Genomic DNA, 14,921 nt, shown 5'->3' on the forward strand with positions numbered 1-14,921 from the left:
GCCACAGCCACGACAGCTCCCAAACGCTCCGAGGAGCAACTCTCAGGGGCAGTTTCAATGAGCAATCTGACATTTGAGCGTTATACCATCGGGTGAATACTACACGTTCGGTGAAGAACACGTTTCCAGTCACAAGGGAACACCCCTGCACGCCCGGCTACACGAGGGGGAAACGCTGGGCTCCTTGTGCCCACCAGCACGCCACACAGCTCTCCATCCCCCACAAACCCGTCCCGGGACACGGCCAGGAGCCGAAAACTCACCGAGGGGAATCCCCAGACCCTCCCCACTCCCCCCACACCCCCCAAATCCCCATCCCTGCCCCCTCCCCGCGGTACTCATGTTCTGCAGATAGCGGAAGATGAGGTTCTGGGGCGCTGCGTTAAGGGCTCAGCACGGGGACAACAGTTCCGGGCTCGGGACAAGGCCCCAAACCCCACAACGAGGCCTCAGGGCCCCGCGACAAGGCCTCAAGGCCCAGGCCGAGCCCCCAGGGCCCCAAATCCGAGACCCCTGAGGTCCAAGCCGCCCCCCACCCACCTCCCTGGCACCCCCCAGCCGCAGGAAGGATACGATGGGCTGCACAATCACCTTCTGCACCTTCTGGTCCTGCTCGCGGTACGCCATGGCTGCCGCCGCCTCGCCGCTCCCGCTCCCAGCACCGCAGGCAGAAGAGGCGAAGGCTGATGGTAGAACAGGGCTTGGGGTGAAGGGAAAGCGAGGGCAGGTGGGTGCAGTCTCTGAGCTCTCCTCCTCCTGATTTTGCTTTTTCTCCCCCATTTCTGAGCCGGCAGAAGTCCCCGTGAAGTCCTTTGGCACGATGAAGGCCTGCGTGAGCTCCAGCAGCAGTTTCGTCGGCGGAGGTTTTCCCTGGTGGGGCCGGGGCGTCACAGCACACACACACACACACACAGAGACGCGTGGTTTTGTCCAAACATTAAGTATTTACAACAAATTCGACAAGCGCTTTTCCTCTGCCAGCAGCAAATGCCTGAGGGCCCCCACAGCTTCATAAATCATAGCGGGAAGAGCCTACCGTGCCGCGAAAAGTTCGGAAAATAATTCAAAATTGACCTGCTAGGGGAAAAAAAACGATGGCTGGTGGCAGGGTACACAATACACCCGAATCTCAGCTCTGTCCTCCGCAGGGTCAGTGCCCATGCCCAAGCGCGATGCTGATGGCACCCGAACATTTGCTGTAGCAGGCAGCAGAGCCAGCAGCTCAGGGGAGCAAGTTTTAAAACCAAGAGGCACTTAAACAACCTTTCATCGACCCCGTAACTGCGGCAGAGTCCCGACTGCTCGCCCCGGAGTCCTCACACCAGCAAAAAGCACCAACCAAAGCCTGGGGGAACTTTGGTACAGCACAAGAGAAGGGAGTGGGGGTAGCGGAGCCGCATGGCAGAGCTGCTGCTTTTCACCATTTGATCCCCCCTGATAACTGAAAGGAAGGCTGGGTGGGCTGACCCCCACCCCCATTCCTGGCAGCAAGTTTGGTCCACAACACACTGGAATAACGATTCTGCTCCCTCCCACCCCTACAGCTTCATCATCTGACACGGGTACAGTCAAAACAATGGCATACACGAGTAAACGTCAAGAGTTGACATAGTAACTCCAGGATTTGGCTATCAACTGTCCGAGAAATCAGAACACCGAAGCTTCACAATGTGCCCAACATCGAGTTGTGCCAAGGGCGGAGGAAGGAAGAAGCTTTACGTTTAAGCCTTCAGAGCATCGCTCCATCAGAAGATCGATTTGCAGCCACCATGGCGTGCCAATGGAGATCTTTCTGTGCCAAAAGAAGTGCTTTGTCCTCTCAATATCGAAGGTAACCACCTATAGTTACAGAACGGATGCACAAGACCTTAACTCTGACCAGCAGGGAAATTTAGGACAACTGAGTGCAGATCCTGCCAATTTCTACCACTTCAGACCGTGCTTTAAGTCTCATTGCAAAGCCTCAGTTAGAAAAAGGATCACCTCGGGGTATCCAACAAGAAGAACAGTTTTAATTTTTTTTTTTTTTTTAATTATACCCTAGGACTACGCAGTTCAACTGTCAATCATCTCGGAGAGTTCAAGGAGGAGGTCATCCTCGTCCTTCCCTGGGTCTAAGTCGATTTCGGCTTCCAGTCTGCCTCCTGAGATTTCCCAAAGTAGCTTCTCAAAATCTTCATCCGCAGATAAGGGCGCGTTCCCTGTGGAACTCAGCCAGCGTGTCCGTGCCTCTTCTGGCTGGGAAGAAGCTGAGGTCGAGGTCTCGAGATCCATCTCCATCTGCTCCTCAAATCTTTCCGGGCTTCCAAGACGCACTTCAGGTCTTGGGAGAGCAAGAAAGAACAATCAGGATATGCCATTTCTTAACGGGAAATCCCTTTCCTGCAAACCGGCTCTTAAAACTGTAGGCAAGCCCTCCTACGCTTCAATCTTACACAGGGATTGTTATCAATCAACCCAGGGCTACATTTAGAGCCCGATGTGTTACCAGGTACATTTTTCAGTCTGGGGGTTTATCTGTGAAGCCAGGGCACCTGGAGTTGAGGTGGCATTCTTGAGGACCAAAAGGCAGAGGACACTACTCATCATCTATCACCTCACGAGGAAGTAGAACTTCACCTCATCCTCGTTCAGGTATTCAGACAACCCAAGAAGTCACCGGAAAGCTGTGCTGACTTGCAGCATTTCAAGAAAGCCTAATTAAGCAATCCTGCTAGCTGCTAGAAAGTGGTTTCAGGTGACTTATTCCTTTGATGGATTTGGGCTTCAATTATCTCAGAACCCTCATTTTTTCCCACATGTGACAGAACTTATGTTTCCCTGGGGATATACACTGATTAAGAAAAAGAACAAGTTGGGGTTGTCACCTGTTTTGGGGATTTTCTTCAAGTCTGATGGCTGGGACGTGCTCCGGCACGTCTGAAACACCCTAGAAAGCAGCAAAACAGTATTTATGACACATGGGTAAAAGATTCCTTAATAGCTTTTTCCTCCACACTGCTTCTCCTCTGGCATTGCGGAGCCATGGCCAAAATACAAAACCAAGGTGCTCCTGAAGAAAGTTCACATTCACCTGGAGGTTATTCATGATCTGGTGTCTTTTAAGAACATGGCATTAATGGACAAAATCCCCCACACCAGAGAAATCACAGCATCAGAGTACCGGTTAAAGAGTGCCATTCATCTCATAAATACAGAAGGGTTCTACAAGCATCCTGGAGACAGCTACTGGATTTCAAAGGAAACAGAAGGCCTGCAGAACGTTTGAGTTTTCCACCTTTTCTCCTAGAGGAGGGTAGAAATTTAACAAGGGATCCATCGCTGCATTAGCCCCTGGCCTTACCATGGCTGCTTTTCTGGCTGGAGGTCCCATCATGTCAGCATCAAAGGCAGTCTGTAGTTCCACAGCTGCTATGGCAGAGGGATAACTCCCAGGTGCCTTACGTTTCAGTGCCTTCTTCTTGGGGAAAGTGACTTTCCCACGCGAAGGCTTCGCAGGTGTCATAAAGTTGGCTAGAGTAAAAGCAAGAGAGAACTGATACAGTCTTGCTCTGCCTCAGGAAAAATCCAGGTTCTCTTAATCATTTCCACAGTCCTTCTACACACTTAAATGCATTTGGCCAGCACAATTACACCGCCATTGCCTGGATTCTCAGGAATCTTTTCCACATAGGAAACTCTGTCTACCAACAAGCCATACAAAGGAACAAAGAAACCGAAGAGCTACAGTAAATAATAATCCAGGACAAGGGAAACCTCAGACACATAGCAATCCTAAGTGCAAGCTAGGTTCACAAATATAGACGGCTTTTATATTTAAAGTCCTGCTCCCGCTAGGAAAGGAAAAAGCAGCAGTTATAGTAGGACAAGAGTGTATGCAACTGTTGTACCAGCTTCCTCTCCCTTGCAGTGATGTCCCACAGTTAAGCTGTTCTACAAAGTCCACATTTGTAGTGTCATTTTCTAGTCTCCCGTTCCTTACCTAACATCTGGCTGGCAGGAAAAGAAACAAACTAAGAAAAAGAAAGTACACCCTTCGCTTCGTAGCACTGCGTGGCAAAATGCACCCAGCCAGAGTTACAGCATGAGAATTGTCATCTTCTGTCTGTATTTCAGAAGACAACCTAAGTAACTCTTAACCTTCAACACTTACTTTTAGCTTCCTGGCCCTGAAATTGAGCTGCCACTTTCCCTGCTGGTTCAGTATTAAAGAAGCCAGCAGTAGATTTGACAGCAGCTTCCTCCTGCCGAAGCTTCTCTTGTTGTTCTCTCTGTTGCCACTTCTCCCACCGTCTCTCTTCAAAGCTCTTCTCTGGACATTTACGAGTTCCACTCTGCTGAGTGGGCTAGAAGGAAAGAAAAGGAGTGCATGAATAGGACAAAAAAAAATAAATAAAATCCGTGGAGATTTCGTTAAGAAAATCTGATCAGCAATCCCTCCAAAATGGTCTTGATGTGGAACAGCATATTAATCTCGTTCAGGTTACTGTTGTGTTTTTTTTGTTTGTTTGTTTGTTTTTTTCCATAAAATTCTGCCTGTAACAAGAGCCATGCTTTACTATGGACGCAGTCTCACATATCTGCAATATCCACTATGGCAAGCTTCTTTAAACAGCTAGGGTGTTCTGCTGTACATCTATTTATCACATTCTTTTTAAGCAGCAGAAAGTCATACAAGTTCCCCTATACAGTATCCACTGACAGATTGATTTCCTTGAACACAGAACTCTGGCCTTCTGTATTAAATCCTTCATGTCTGACAGATCAAGTCAGTAAGAACAAAAAGAATTCCCTCCACGTTAACTGTGTAGATTTCAGCTGGTGCTAACAGGGTTTCTTTGTTGCTGTGGTATGGACAGACTGATTCCAAGTTTGAGGATTACAGAGCTGTCTGGAAATGCTGCTGGCGATAGGATTTAGACTGCACTGCAGCTCCTACCAGCTGCTGAAGGGTAAGAACACACTCAAGAGGGTGGCACACGGTGAGTAACAAAACTTGTCAGAATTATCAGAAATTGTACGAATGTATGTGTGTCTTCACAGAGGACTCACCTGTACATCAGGTCCAGAGGAAAGTTTAGGAAAAGGCCGGTTCAATTCCACTGCCTTCTTTTCTTCTTTTTCAGGTGCTTTAAAAAAAGACAAAAAAAAGTGTTGTCAACGGCAGAAATAAAGAAAGCTGGGTACTTGTTTCCTTTGTGCATTTATTTCCTTGTGTCCCATGAGAGAGAGAGAGAGAAAGGCTACAATGTGCAAGCCATTCAGCATTTATCCATGAAGCAGATCCTGAGCAAACTGAACTTGCTCAATATGGGAAGCACCTCACTGGGGCAGGCATTAAAGCATCTTATTACCTGTTAGTTTTGTGCTCCATAAAGATTTCTGCTCTGCTGGGGCAGGTCCGGGTTGTGCTGAGGGAGCTGGCACATCTCCTTCACTCTGCTGCATCCGCAGAGCTTTCTCACGCTTTATTTCTTCCAAGGTTTTAACACGCACTTCTCCTTCCGGCTTGACTTTTCCTGCCGGCTCCTTCGCCTGCCCTTTGCTGGGCCCGGACAGAGCGAGCTGCTTCTTGGACTCACCCTGAATTTTGCTCTTGCTATGGCATTCTCCTGCTTTTTTCTTCTCTTCTACCAAGCGATTATTCTTTTTTTCGGACAAGGCTTCAGAGAAAGTTTGGATGCGACCTGCACGAGCAGCTCTTGCCCCTGCGCTGGAATCTTCAGTTTTACCATGCCCTTCAGCCTCGGCTTTGGCTTGAGTTTCGCGTCTCTGAAGAGCTTTCTCACGACGGATTTCCTCCAGTGTTTTCACATGGATCTCTCCCATCGGCTTGGCAGCCTTCCCTGTCATCATCAAGAAATGAGGAGAAGCACCAACATTTAAAGAGAGTCCAGCAATATTTTAAGTCTCCAAAATTTGTCAGAGCACTAAGGAAAACTCATCTTGAGCGTTCCCAATAATGCATCTTAGAACAATGCAATCCTTAGAACAACATTCTCCTCCTCCTCTGAGCCACTTGTATTTTGAAGACCAGCCCTATCCAGAGAGAACTGCTACACAGAAATGCTGCTTTACTTTATTACTTTTTCAGACTGCATTTCAAATTCCTGCTCCTGGCAGTGGTTCTATTCTAATTGTACGTAACGGTTCACAGAAGCAGCTAAAAACCTCGACAAGGCACAAGTAGAAAATAAACACACACCTAGAGCCAGAGTTCTGATAGTGGCTGTCAGAAGAGCTTCAGCACTCAAGCAAGAGGCGTCAGTTCTTTGTTTTCGTTTAAATTAGTTTGTAGGGATGTATGAAAGCAGTCCAAGTTCGTGGAAAGGAAGGAGGAGAAAGCATATTTAATATCTAGCTGTTACCTCTCTCAGTACTGGTCTGCTTAGGAGGTAATCCCAGCCTGTCCTTCAGAGACTTGGAAACTCGAACTGCAAAACAGAAAAAGAAGGAATTAGGGAGGCTGCATAATGTCAACTTCAGGTTCACATTTCAAAACAAGACAGGAAAGGTAACTTTGAATCCCAGTGATTACGACCTCAGCCAACATGCAAAAAGAAACATCACTGGAAAAGGACAAACAGAAAGACTAAATACGAAACCCAGGAATCCAATCCAGATGCCCGTTTAGTACCTGTCTCTCTCTTGGGTGCTTTGTCAGCATTTCCCGGAGCCTCTACCTTCTTCCCCAGCCTTTCAGCAAGGCTGCGCTTCACTGGAAGGCTGCTTACATCATCTTCAGAGAAAACAAGGAATATTGTAAGAACTTTTCTTTGCAGGAAGGTTTGAGAACAGTCAACAATAAGCTTCTCTTTTTCAAGCGTATTTTCATAGAATTGCCTTTCAGCTGCTAAATGATTTATTTATTTATTTATTTGCCATTTCTGCCGTCAACACAGATCTCCACTGCAATGTATTTTCCTTTCATACATCACAAATACTCTTTAATGCAGTCATATATAGAAGGCAGCACCTACGTAACAGCTCGTAAAAAGTTCTTACCCGTGGAGGCTTTCCGTTTTCCTTGTCTATCAGCAAGATCTACTCGAACCACAGGTTCCTCCCCTAAAACAAAAGGGATTTTTTTTTTCTATTTCACAGAAACCAGTAGCCAACAGAAATATTATCCTGTTAGCCCATGTCCAAAAAACCCCAGTCAGACACTCTTTTGACAGCTAAACCACATAAACTCATATTTTAACTATAATTAACATGGAAAAAAAATATTAATAGTCTCAGTGCTTGCTTCAAATTCCAGCTGAGATAGTGGAGAGTGAATCTGAGTCTGCTTGACACCTATACTTTGTGCAGAACAAAGCTGCATAAGCAAGCAGAATATTCTTAGGTGCAAATGCTGAGAAATATTCCTTTCTAAGGTGAATGTCTACGAGTAAAAGTACTTCCACACTTTTTTCCCTTTAAAAGGCATTTGCACAGCTCTAAACAATTTATTCACAAACTCCTGTCATACTGTGTCCACACCTGCCACTGTACGCCTCTTTAATGCTTCAGAAATTGCTTCTTATATAGCACTGGCTTCTACAGCTCGCTCTTCTCGTTACTCTTCTGGTTTTCAGTTACCCCCCTATTGGCATACTGACACTTTTTTTTTTCTCTCCTGCCACTGCACTTAACCTGAGCACCAAATCTTTCCAGTACAACCAGGGACTTTAAGCATAAAAGCACGTTTTGAACAGAAGGCAGCACCAGAAGGCTAACATGGGTGAATTGTTTTAATTATTGCTTAACCCTCCAGTTTAGGAGTAATGAAATCAAAACAAAAGCATTCATTATTACCTTTCTTGGAAGACACTGTCACAGTTCTCACCACTGTCCGGACGTTTTCCTCTTCTGGAGCAGGAAAAATCAAAGAATCAACGGGACGAAGAGAAGATCTTGAAGAACCTTCTGTTCAGAGCAACCAAAACGTAAGGAAGTTTACCCAACATAAAAAACTATCACAAAGAACAAAAAACTTTAAATGATTTGTTACTGTCAAAAATACAGCAAGCAGAGCATGTAAAGAAGAGAGGTGACTAATTTGCCTCTGGTTGCCCTTTGAACTCCCATTTAGAATACCAGCTGGCTGAGAATCAGGTTGCTTTATGCCCCCAGCTAAAAATGGAAGTCTGTCCCTCAAGCAGCTCCCAGTCACCATCACCTGCAGTGAACAGGATAAGAAAGTAGGCAATATTAACTCACCACCGTGTCTCTTATTTTTTTCCTTCATCTTCTGCCATTTGATTTCCTCAAGTGTTTTTATTCCAAAATTCAGATTGCCCTCTGAAAACAGGAAACAGTTCATGAGACAGGCTTAGAGGCACTCACTGAGGACCACAGGTCCTCAGGCTTCTTAGCGCTCAGGAACTTTCTGAAGTATTTCGAATAAAGCCTGTCAACACTCCTCACAAGTGAAAGAGCCATAGAACCAATGGCATTTTGCCCCTCCTTTCATCCTTCAGGGTTCAAAATGTAGTTTTAATTTTAATCCATTTACACGATATTAGATCCACATTTTAATCCATTTACACGATATTAGATCCCTCTATCGTTAGATATGGCTTATCAACAGTGGTTGCAAGGCTGCACGTGCAGCCATTTAAACTCCATGCTGTGGCCCTGTTTTGTTCTCCAAAAGTAAAGAAAAGGAGTTCACCTTTCTGACCCAATGGGCACATGATGGTATTAATGGCAGAAATGAGATCATGGAAATAACCGACTCCATTCAGCACCCCTACATTTTGTTGTGTTTTTACACCACGCTGCTTTTGACTTAACTGTCAAGTTCTTCTGATTTATCCTACTAAGGTGCTGGCATACCTTGTTTAGTAGTAATAGAACTGCCTTTCCGAGTGGAAATCACCCATAATCCATTTTTGCCTTCCGCAGCTGGATGCTGGACGGGAGTTTTAGTTTCTTCTCCTTCCTCAGAAAGTTGGTCTGAAGGGGAAAAATCGATTCAGTTATGCATAGACCAGGTTGGTCATGATTACGTAGCTCATGCAGTGACACTTCAGCCCATGGTTCATATAAAAAACTTTGTTGCTGTTTTGTTTTTTTTGTTTGTTTGTTTGTTTGTTTGTTTGTTTTTAAACAGCTACACTGACCTGATGAACTCCTAAGTAGAATACACTAGGACAAAACATCTAGGACTCTAGATTCTCTCTGCAGCTTTAACTACTACACAACACATTGCTCTTCAGACAGAAAAAAGAAATTTCCTTCCTAGTTTCACATAGAACTTTACACAAAAGACCAGCTAAAGCCAGGAGTGGTTCTAAGCTTTCCTCCAACGTTTCAGCTTCTGTCCACTGACTGCCAGACAAAGCCACCAGTGACCTGGCCAGACTGCCTGCCCTATCGCTAGTCAGACCTCAGGTCATCTGTGATTTATACATTCATTTACAGCACAGATTCCTTCAAGAACCAAAGATTTAACACATTCATTTACAGCACAAATTCCTTCAAGAACCAAAGATTTAACACATTCATTTACAGCACAAATTCCTTCAAGAACCAAAGATTTAACACATTCATTTACAGCACAAATTCCTTCAAGAACCAAAGATTTACACAATCATTTACAGCACAAATTCCTTCCAAGAACCAAAACATGCTCACCATCATCATCTTCATCATCATCTGCAGCATTGATTACAACTGGAGGGTGTGTAGGGCTTGGGACATTTTCAGAGTTTTCCACTTTCGTCACCCCCTTAGCTGTGGAGAGGGATTTGACTGGACAGAAAGTTTGTTTTGCTGCAGTGACATCTGAGCCACTTTCAGATCATTGTCCGCGCACTCAGGCGGACTTGGCAGTGTAGCTAGAGGAAGAGGAGGATCATCGGTAATATGGCAGTTTAAAACTTTGACCACAATGCAAAGAGATGGTAGCAAAGGCAGATAACCCGCACAGACAACGAATTCAGCATCTCCTTTTGCCCATCCCATCACTGCTTACACCGTGAACAATGATTTCCCTTCCAACAACAACACATCTCCCTACCACCCAGCAAAAGAGGAAACAACAGGAAGCAAACTGCAAGGCAAACATCACACAAAGCAAAGAGAAGCTGAGCACGAAAGCAGAAAACAAACACCAGCAGTACACTCGGTGCAGCACACCTATGACTGCAGACCTTTTCCTGCACTCACAAATGAACAGTTACCTGATGCCCCCTACAGGATTGGCACCCACTAAGTACTACTCAAAATTAATTCTTCAGCGCTTAAAGAAAAAGGACCTAAACTCACTCTTGCTTGGTGGTAAGAACTGTCCATCGATGTAACGTCCCTTTGCATGATGAAAAGCACAGTTGGCTTTCTGACAGCCTCCCGGCTGGTTCTCCCAGTAGCAAGGAATCTCACTGCGCTTTTTCTGAAGACAGAAAGAAAGAAAAGCTCGTGATAACATGCACCTGAGGCTTGCAAAGAGATGCACAGCTCCAGATCATGACAGCTGTCACAACACAGTGCTGAAACATCATTCCAAAGGTCAGTTTCTCAGTTAAGTGTAGTATTTCTGGGCATATTCACAAAGTTTGCATAAGCTGTAACCACTATGCACATTTAGATTGGTCATCATTCAGTTTGAGAAGACAGGCACTCTCAGACATCCGTTGAGGGTGGCTTAAACTAATACACCTAGGATTATACTAGGATTATTCAGAGGGAAAAAGAACATCTGAAATTGCCTAGGCTAACCCTGTCTAGAACTACTTCTTGGACACTTAGTTCTGCTGCACCTTTAACTTTCCCCACTTCCTACCCCAGGCAGCTACAACAGTGTTATCTGAAGGACTGTGGGTCAGAAGACACCTGATAGTTCATTATCAAGCCTGCTCCCATGAGGATAGAACAGCCTGTTTATTACCCCCCTGCTCCAGCAGGTTTTAGCAGTCTATTTAACAGCTATTCTGCATCTCTTGAGAAAACTCTCAGCATCTAATAAAAAAAAATAAAAATATCTTGCTAAGACATACCTAAGGCATTGATTTTATTTCCCTCTGCTTCCTCCCACCCCCCCTCTTGGTAACAGAAACCAGTATGATTTTGAAGCAAACAAATCTATCCTGCAAAAGCACAATCAGTACACCTACGGCACTGAAAAATGCTTTTGTGGATTTATTTTGAGAACACATCGTTAGGCACTCACGTCAATTTCCATGTGTCTGAATCGGCAGACATTCCTGAAACAACGACCCTCCTGCCACAGCTTGCAGACCGTCTCATTGCCCAGAGCAGCTTCGCAGTGGCGGTAGGCACATTTGTCTCCCTGGAACCAAAAGGAAACCAACAAGGAAAATAGAGTACAGCCTCAAAAATGGCCATGCTGCTGCCTCATGTTGCTACAACTGAATTCACAATCTATCTGGTTCTCAAGTTAACCAAAGACCAGTGTGCTTCCTCCTCCTAATCTACTCCTTCCTGAAAAAAAAAGGGGAAAAAAAAGCAAGGCAAAGGAAAACCAGCCATACCTTGGTACAGGTAGAATAGAAATAGAAGTAGCAGTCGTCTCCTTGTTTAGACATGCCGACGAGTTCTGCTAACAAGCTCGGGTTCTCTCCACAGGGACTTCCTCTGCTCTTGGAGAGAGCTGTCTTCACCCTTGCTTGGGCTGAAAGTCTTCTACTGGCTTGTGATCGGTGAAATCTTCTTTTTAAAAGTAACCCGAAAGAAAGTAACAAGTGAAAAATAATGAGGAACGGACATTTTTCCAGCTTTCTTCAGTTAATCAAATCAAGTTATCAGTCTCTCAAAGAGAGCAAAGCCTTGAAATCAGCTGTTACATGAACTAACTAAATACTAAAGTTCTGTAAAGCTGCCAGGAGCTTTGTCAGCAAGCGTTCTCTTCCACGTCCTCAATAATATGACCTGGAGCACATCTGGAAGCCTGAAAACGGAGTCACTCCTTAAAAAACCACCTGATGATACATGCAAGTCAATAATCAACTATGGCTACAAATAACTTCTCTAGAACACAGTTAGGACGCATTAAACAGCACGTTCCAGGCACTGTGGGTCTTCGATTTCACCTACCTGGACAACCTCAGCAAAGTTATCGATCTTCAAAGGCTTCCAGTTAACTGCTCCTGTAGGCCGAACCAAGACTGAATCCGTGAATTAATAATAAAGGGGTAGGAAGAATTTTCCTCCTCACTTTGCCAAGGGAACCTCTCATCCACAATTCAAACATAGGATGCGCTTTTAAACAGCTTATAACTAAGAGAGGAAGCAAGTCCATTTGAATGCTCTCTCAGACTGGACGCAGCCAGGGTTAGTTAGCTCTTCAAAAAAATAAAAACCAAAAAGCAAAACAAAACAAAAACAAAAAAACCCAGCGCATTTAGAGATGAACGCGTGATTCAAAGTGGCTGCAAAAATGAGGCTCCATCTTCCACAGCCGGACAATTTAACTTTTTTTTTTTTAATTTAAAATTCAGCATGTTCCAATCTCTGGTCTTCAAGATTTCTTCACCTATTAAGAAAACACAAAAACCTTTCCCCGTCTTTATTGCCTGTACAGCAAAAAACATACCAGTGCATCTAAAGCCACAGATGTGCATACGCATACACACATTTGTGTTTATACACACACGAGGAGGGAGTGAGAGAAAGTTAGCGAGAGCGACAGGGAAAATCAGAATTTTTGCCTTTTCGACACAGAGAGCGCGTAAAAATTCTCTCATTTTGAGGGAACTAGAAAAAAATGGAGGCTCTACAAAAGATTTTGATGAGTATGCCTTCGAGGCCGATGCTTTGTAACATGAGGGATCTGGGGGCCAGCACACAAATATGCATACGGATGTACATGCATACAGGATAAACATATCTATGCACACAAGCGTGCACAGTATATGTTGTATGATCTCCATATCGAGAACAACTCGTAGCCCTTATCAGACACGTAGAGTTGCAATCAATTAACAGCAGCAAGACAGCAGATCAAGGGTACAGCAAGCTTTGAGAGGCAGGGGAATGCTCACTTTGCCAGTGGCATGGCTGCATGATACCAAGGATTTTGGATTACTTTGATTTTTTGGAAGCAATTTGGTTTTTCTTTCTGCGCTGTAGCAAATACCACAGGTTTGCCATCACGTGCTGTTCCCTAATCCATATATCCATCATCATCCATTGCTGCAGGATCATGAAAGGTTAGAGAAGACGACTTAGGTCCAATTTAACAGCCAATGAGTTTTCGATGAGCAGAGCTGCAACACATTTTATTTAGCCACAAGCATTTTCTTTTCTTTTTTTCTGATATGAAGCTAGAAATTTTGATTTATTTTTTTTTTAAAGACACTAAATGTCACAAAACCTGCAACCAGACCAGATAAAGTTCAAATTAGAGTGATTCTGAATCCTTTCAATAAAACGCTGCACATTTCTGTGCAAATTATTTCTGACTCTTCTGGACAAAAGTGGATGAAATAGTTCTTACAAATTCATAATAAAAGGTTGGAAGCTTTTACTCACACAAACACTAGTGAATTTTCCAGGAAATATTTTTTTGGCAGGGAATTTTCCCAAATCTAAAATAAAGAGAGGAAAAGTTGGATTCTCATATTAGTTACTGCTTTTGACTGCTGGACAAAGGGAATAAAAACAGTAGTTAAGTGCAAGGTTTCCTTCTCTTCTTTAGTATGGATAGGAATCGTCACTTCGGACCTTTAGCACCTTCAGAAACACACCCAGTGCCATGCAGGTTCCTCTGCAGCTACTTCTAACAATTACTGGTGCTCCTTAGCATGGAAGTTTGACTCAAAACACTCTCCAGATTTAGCTCTTTTGACTGCCCAAGGAGCTCATCATTTTGCTTGTTGCCTTCCATTTTCCTGAACAGACCGGGAACGCTGTTCAGAATCTGAATGGATCTGGTCTAAGGAATGGGAAGAAAGCAAAACCAACGATACCTTGCAGTATTCCAAATTCCAAAAAAGCAGTCTCATTTTAAAAAGGACCTCAAAAGCTTTTTTTTTTTTTTAAACTGACATCTGCTAACAGAGCAATCCAAGCACTAAACCAACTGAAGTTGCCCCTGAAAGCCTGAATAAAAATGAGTAACTCTGGTGCACTCAGCAGGTCTGTAATAGAAGTTGGTAAGGGTTTTAGATTTCTTTTTTTTGCTCCAGGGTGCTGGTAAAATTTTTGCATTAAGAGATTTTGAACCTTTTGTACCAAAGAATTAGAGATGCGCTACAGTGCCAGTAGCTGGGGGTCTGGAAATACACACCAACAAGTGTCATAAGCTTTGCCTTTGCTGAAGGAAGATGAATAGTACAAAGAAAATCTGTTTATTTTGTTTTACAGGCTTGTCTTTCTCAGTACGGAACAAACTGACCTCCCTGGTCGAACTTTGCAGTGCCTATTCTGCCTTTGTCCTGCAGAGAAGAGTAAGAAAGGAACAAATCTATTTTTGCACCCCAAAAACGCATTAGAGGAGGATTATCACACCCACCTAAGGGTACTTCCTTGTTTGTTTATAAAGCACAAAGCATTTCTCTTGGACAGTCTCTGTTGCTGGCCTCTTTTGTGCCTTCCATTTATAATAAAGATATTAAGATGCTTACCCCTTGCTTGTTTTTTTTTTTGTTTGTTTGTTTGTTTGTTTGTTTGTTTTTTTAAAGAACAGTGGAAGTGGAGAGTCGGATGACAAGCAAGAACAAACGCTAGAAACTCCTTGTTCTGCCCCTGCTTTTTAATCACCCAGCATCACCCCGGCTGCAAAACAGCCTCTGCTGATTTACCTGCTTGTTAAAGCACCCCACAGGCTGCAAGTGCGGTGTGCTAGGTGTCAAGTTATATTTAACGGTGCACACGTAACCATTCATCTTCCCACAGTCGAAGCACAGAACAGCCTCTTGCTAACAGAACTCATCCCTGCTGCTGCAAGAAACCTCAAGGCCTGCAGGAAAACC

At 44.2% G+C, this 14,921-nt stretch overlaps 1 pseudogene across 1 annotated transcript; it reads right to left on the reverse strand.

Moving 5' to 3' along the window:
- Positions 1-2,055: 2,055 nt before the first annotated feature.
- LOC309890817 (zinc finger CCCH domain-containing protein 11A-like) lies at positions 2,056-11,534 on the reverse strand (annotated as a pseudogene). Its single transcript has 10 exons — positions 11,481-11,534; positions 11,159-11,278; positions 10,258-10,381; positions 9,625-9,827; positions 8,897-8,943; positions 8,228-8,275; positions 6,369-6,417; positions 5,773-5,846; positions 5,443-5,505; positions 2,056-2,169 (listed from the first exon to the last, which is right to left on the reverse strand). The product of its transcript is annotated as a zinc finger CCCH domain-containing protein 11A-like (transcript).
- Positions 11,535-14,921: the final 3,387 nt, after the last annotated feature.

Source organism: Aythya marila (genome assembly GCF_965140915.1).
Source record: "Aythya marila genome assembly, contig: HAP1_HAP1_SCAFFOLD_261, whole genome shotgun sequence".
Lineage (NCBI taxonomy): Eukaryota > Metazoa > Chordata > Aves > Anseriformes > Anatidae > Aythya > Aythya marila.